The sequence below is a fragment of the Primulina tabacum genome, chromosome 6 (assembly GCF_025594145.1).
Source record: "Primulina tabacum isolate GXHZ01 chromosome 6, ASM2559414v2, whole genome shotgun sequence".
Classification (NCBI taxonomy): domain Eukaryota; kingdom Viridiplantae; phylum Streptophyta; class Magnoliopsida; order Lamiales; family Gesneriaceae; genus Primulina; species Primulina tabacum.
The window spans coordinates 12,850,446-12,856,627 of record NC_134555.1 but is presented as its reverse complement, the minus strand read 5'-3'; positions in this window follow the sequence as shown (position 1 = coordinate 12,856,627).

Sequence of the window (6,182 nt, the reverse complement as noted above, 5' to 3'; positions counted from 1 at the left end):
TCATACTTAAATTACCCTCGTGAACCAGTAATTGACCTCCTGGACCATGGTTCAAACCCTTTCTTCCTAAACCATATACTCGAACCCTCGACTAACTCCCTTGAGCCACGACTCGATTTCATCGAGCCACCCCCGAACCATCATGGACCAGACCCTCACTCAAGCCTCCTGGACCTTCTCTGACCTAGCCTAACCCAGGGCACCAACCTCTAGACACGAGACCAGCCCTTTGCGCATGCACCAAACCGCGCGAGTTTCCTCATGCTTTGGTCGAGCCCCCATCGAGCCACCGTGCATCAGCCCCTGACCCGACCCTTGACCATCCTCCCTAGACCTTATTGGACCAGCTTAGACCCCCACAGCCCAGCCACAGACCCTATTTCAGAAGCCGCCCCCACGCGTGCATGGGAAGATTCCTTGAACACGTGGGCTCTTCCCCTACCGGCAACCAGCACAGCATCTCCCCAAGCCCTGGCCGAGTCGCATGCAGCCATGGACCAAGCCAAGCCTTCTTCCTTTAAAGAAACCCTATGATTCTAGCCTCCCTATTGCATAGCCCTTCCAACTCGAGTCCAGCCCTCGTTTCCACCTTAATTTGTCCATGTTACACTCATTAAAAATCCTATGTTGGCAGCGTACTCGTTGGTAATCATATCACGTTCAAATATACGTAAAAACTTTCAAAACTTTAAAAAAATATCATCAAAACGTTAAGCAATTTGAACTCCAATATTTTTCATGCAAAAATAAACAAAACATACATATTATGGATCGAATGATGCGTCAAGGGAGTTTAGAAACGTGCCTTTGCGTTTTAGAACGCTCGAAAATACGATTGTCGGCGTGGGGTGCGAAGAAGAACGAACGTTGGACGAAGACTTCTTGTTTTTCCTCCTCCAAATTTTCGAAAATATGAGGGTGATGTGTGTGTAGTGTTTCAGCTGGTAGGGTGGAAAAAGGCCTAGCTTTTTATTTTTTAAGATTTTAATTTGCATGATAATGAACTTGAGTTTTGGGCTTTTAAGTTTTGGAGCAATTGGGCCTGCTCATCCTAGGTAAATTAGGTCCAATAACACCTGTTTAATTGAAAAATAAAATTCTATAAAAATTAATTTTAAAAAATAATGCATTTGATATTTTAAAAGCCCCTCGTTTGCACAAAACCGACTTCCCGGATAAAACCGAGCTTGTCCCGTAAAATAATTGAACTCTATCATTTTAGAAAAATTTATTAATATTTAATCATATTAAGAAGCCTTGAAAATTTTTTGTTTTAAAATATTTATTTTGTCTTGGTCGTCCCCGGTCTCATTTCCCCGGCTTATTATCGAATATTCAGATAAAATCTACAATTCTCATGAAATAATTTCATATAATTATTTAATCATGCAATCATACATTTAACCATTTAATATTTATCATGCAAGCATTTAAAATCAATTAAATAAAACAATTATGTAATTTAATTCATTTGCATATATGCGATTTACGTGGCCCGATTTTTCGGGCATTACATTTACCCTTGTGCATATTGATTTTTTTTACCATAGTTACCCTTATAAATATTGATAATTATAATATTACCTTATTTTATTGTATAAATCCAACTAATTACAAAATTTTATTAAAAAACAATTTGTTTTTGTGAGAAAACAAAGCTATATGAGTATGCAATACATACATCGTGGTACCATTCTATTATAAACATCCAATGCAATATAAAATTAACATTATATGGATTTGGAATTGATACACCTGGCTCATCCCCTGGCCCATCCCTAGCCCAAATGGAAGACAAGCCCATCAAGGGCCCATGTATTCTCCTATAAATACTAGGTTTAAGTGCTCAGTTAATTCATTCACTATATTATTTTCAGCAGCACCTTTAGCTGCTCCTCCATATATCCTCAGTCTCTGACTTGAGCGTCGGAGGGGCTACGCCAGGACACCCTCCTGGCCCCCTTCTAACGGTCTTATTCGTGATTTCTGGCTCAGGATAATTCCAAAACCTGCGTCTGGACTAGTGACACTCTCTGGACCCTATGGATGGGCCCACTACCCTTGGCCCATCCCTAGCCCAAATGGAAGGTAAGCCCCATCAAGGGCCCAGGTATTCTCCTATAAATACCAGGTTTGAGTGTTCAGTTAATTCATTCACTATATTATTTTTCAGCAGCACCCTTAGCTGCACTTAATTCATATCCTCAGTCTCTAACTTGAGCGTCGGAGGGGCTACGCTAAGACACCCTCCTGGCCCCCTTCAAACGGTCTTATTTGTGATTTCAGGCTCAGGATAATTCCAAAACCCGCGTCTGGACTAGTGACAATTGCTGGAATCAGACCATAAATTTTTCGTGAGTATCACTTGGCGCAGTCTGTGGGAAAATTTGAGTTGAGACGTAGAGATGGTAGGGAGGAGAGGGAGCAGAAGAATTAACTCAGCATCATCGCGTCCTCAGAGAAGACCCGAATAGTCTCATGCTGAGGCGAGGCAAGAACAACCCCTTCAGGAGACGAGAACTGAATAACCTCGTCAAGAGACCAGGGCCGAGCAACCCCGTCCTAATGAGAATGTGGGGAACTTGACCCTGGAGCAGTTGGGCCAATTTATCTCTCGGACAGTGGATGAGGCTATGAAGCGGAACCAAGAATCTATGTTCGCTGAAGAGCAGGCTACTCGCCAGGAGCGAAAGGAAAATGTTGAGGGTCAGCAGAGCAGGATTGAAGAAACACATCCCCTCCCAAGCGAAGGGAATGTGGAGATTGGAGAGATGTGGAAGGAAATATGGATGTTGAGGCAGCAGGTGGAAAGAAGAGCGCCGGCCCCCAAGAGAGGAAGTCCTTTTTCGCTTGCCATTCTGGAGGAAGGACTTCCCCCGAGTTTCCGACAACCAATGTTGGAGAATACGATGGACATACCGACTTAGAAGAGCATTTGGGGAGATTTGAGAATGCGGCTCTGTTGCATCAGTATACAGATGAGTCAAATGCAGGGTGTTTTTGGGCACGTTGGTGAGGTCAGCCCAGCAGTGGTTTAACACCTTGAAGCCCCAAGAGGCACCAGAAGAATTATTTGAGCCTATTTGTGATGAAACAATAGGAGTCTGAGACTTTGCGAGAATTTGTCCAGCATTTTAACAATGCAGCGCTGGAGATACCAGCGGCTACCCCGGACATCATGATAAGTTCTTTCACCCAAGGCCTGAGAGAAGGAGAGTTTTTTAAATCACTGGTCAAAAAACCTCCGTCGAGCTATGATGACTTGCTGGCTCAGGCGGAGAAGTATGTAAATCTAGAAGATGCCCATTGGTATAGAAGGATGGAGCAGCGGCTCGGGGGAAGTAGGATGGAGGGAGGAGAGAGAGGAGGTAGGAAGAGAGGTTCAGGGGAGAAGGAGGAACACAGAAATAGAAGTAGAGGACAATTCTCATCACATGTCCCTCTGAACAGGAATCGTGATATGGTAATGAAGGTGAGGGAGCCAAAGGGGAGGTGGGAGAAGTCGCAGAGAGTGGAAGGCGGTGTTAGGATGCCTCTGATGGACAGACGAGAGGGATCCTCATCCAGAGACCGACCGAAACCTCACCCGTCTCCTAGGCGAGGTCGAGGTCCTCCTTGGATCAACTAGAGGGTCGGAGAGCCGAAAAGAGAAGGCTGGGGTCAGGATGTTCCTCGGGAACCTGTCGAGCCGAGGAGGAGAACAGACGAAGATAACCACCCCACGAGAGGAATGAACATCAATATCTGTGAATGTTGGATGCTTATCAGGGATATCACCAAATCCCCTTAGCTGTGGAGGACCAAGATAAAGTGAGCTTCATCACCTCTGAAGGAACTTTCTGCTACGTGGTCATGCCCTTCGGAATCAAAAATGCCGGAGCCACGTATCAAAGATTGATGGATAGGGTATTTTCTGAGCAGATGGAAAGGAATGTCGAAGTGTATGTGGATGACATCATGGTAAAATCAAAAGACTCAGCCCAACTCATACCTGATTTGGTGGAAATCTTTGCCACCCTCAGATCCTACGGGCTGAAGTTGAATCCTCAGAAGTGTATCTTCGGGGTGAGGAGTGGAAGGTTTTTGGGTTATATGGTGACAGAGAGGGGGATTGAGGCCAACCCCGAGAAAGTTCAAGCAATCCAAGATATGGTCTCTCGCCAGGGACCCAAAGATGTTCAGTAGTTGACAGGGAAGATTGCTGCGCTGACACGTTTTATCTCGAGGTCCGTCCACAGAAGCTTATCATTCTTCCGGACCTTGCGTAAGGCAAAAAAATTTGAATGGGGTCCGGATTGCGAGAAAGCTTTCACATAATTGAAAGAGTACCTTGCTGAGCTTCCTGTCCTTGCCAAACCGGCAGCAGGTGAGCCTTTGTGGGTATATTTATCTTCCACCAAAGGGGCTGTGAGTTCGGTCCTTGTCAGGCCAGAGGGATCAGTTCAGCAGCCGGTTTACTATGTTTCGCATGCACTCAAAGGGGCAGAGATAAGATACTCAGGGTTGGAAAAATTGGCTTTGGCTTTGGTGATGACAGCGAGGCGCTTGAGGCCCTATTTCCTATCTCATCCAATTGTGGTGCTCACCAACAGTCCATTGGGCAGAATCCTCACTCATTCGGATATGTCTGACCATTTGATTAAGTGGACTACTAAGCTAGGAGAGTATGACATCCAGTATGAGCCGAGAACAACTATTAAAGCACAAGCATTAGCCGATTTTCTGGCTGAGACCGTGCATCTTGAAAATGAAGACCCTTGGAAAGTGTATGTGGATGATTCATCTTCTAAGGATGGAAGTGGGGTGGGGGTAGTATTGATTTCGCCAGCTGGGGAGGAGGTGAAGTTAGCGGTTAGGTTTGATTTTCGAGCATCCAACATTGAGGCAGAATATGATGCTGTGTTGGCAGGACTTCAAGCAGCCAGAAATGTGAGAGCTACCCGAGTACATGTTTTTTTTGATTCACAGTTGGTAGCGCAGCAGATGAAAGGATTGTATGATGTGAAAGATGAAAAACTTATTGAGTAAGCGCAAGAGGTGAACAGAGTTAGAGAAAAATTCACCGAGGTTACGTTTGAGCAGATTCCCAGAAAAGAAAATGAGAAGGCAGACACTCTAGCCAAAATGGCTGGGACAATGGGAAGTTGGAAGACTAGAGATGTGGTCTTTCAAGTCGAACTCACACCTCACATGAGTTCACCTGCAGTTGAGCGAGAAGATGAGGATTGGAAAACCGCTATAACTGATTACTTGAAGGAGGAAAAACCTCCTGTTGATCCGAGGGAATCTCGTAAATTGAGAATAAAATGTTCGGGTTATATGTGATCGAGGAGGTATTGTATCGAAAATCCTTCGCCGGACCACTTCTTCGATGCTTTAGTTATCATGAGGCTGATTATGTGCTCCGAGAAATTCATGAAGGGTGTTGTGGAAATCACCGGGGGCGTACGTTTTGGCAAAGAAGGTGTCGCTCGCTGGTTATTGTTTGCCCTCAGTGCTACATGATGCTCAAGAGTTGGTGATGTCCTGTGATAGCTGCCAATGTCACGCCCGATTGCATCACCAACCGGCCGCGCTGATGAGGGCTATCGTCGTTGCTTGTCCTTTTGACCAATGGGAAATAGATATAGTAGGGCCTTTTCCTATAGCTCCCGCGCAGAAAAAGTTTCTATTGGTAGCAGTTGATTATTTTTCGAAATGGGTTGAAGCAGAGCCGTTGTCCAGAATTGCTGAGAATGACGTACTGAAGTTCCTGTGCAAGAATATAGTGTGCAGGTATGGGGTGCCCAGGAAACTGATATCCGATAATGGAAGACAGTTCTAAGGAGCTAAGATCCAAGCCTGGTGTAATGAGATGAAGATACAACAAGTCTTTACCTTTATAGCTTACCCGCATAGTAATGGGCAGGTGGAGGTGACTAATCGGACGCTGGTGCAGGGTCTAAAGGTTCGACTGGGCAAAGCTAAGGGCAATTAGGTGGATGAACTCCCAAGTGTCTTATGGGCGTACCAAACCACTCCGAGAGAAGGAACCAGAGAAACTCCATTCAGTCTGGTCTATGGTAATGAGGCGGTGCTCCCATCTGAGATTTGTTTGGAATCTGCAAGGGTGATCTGTTATGATGAAGATAATGATATGAGACGCGCCATAGACCTTGATTTGTTGGAAGAAAAGAGGGAAG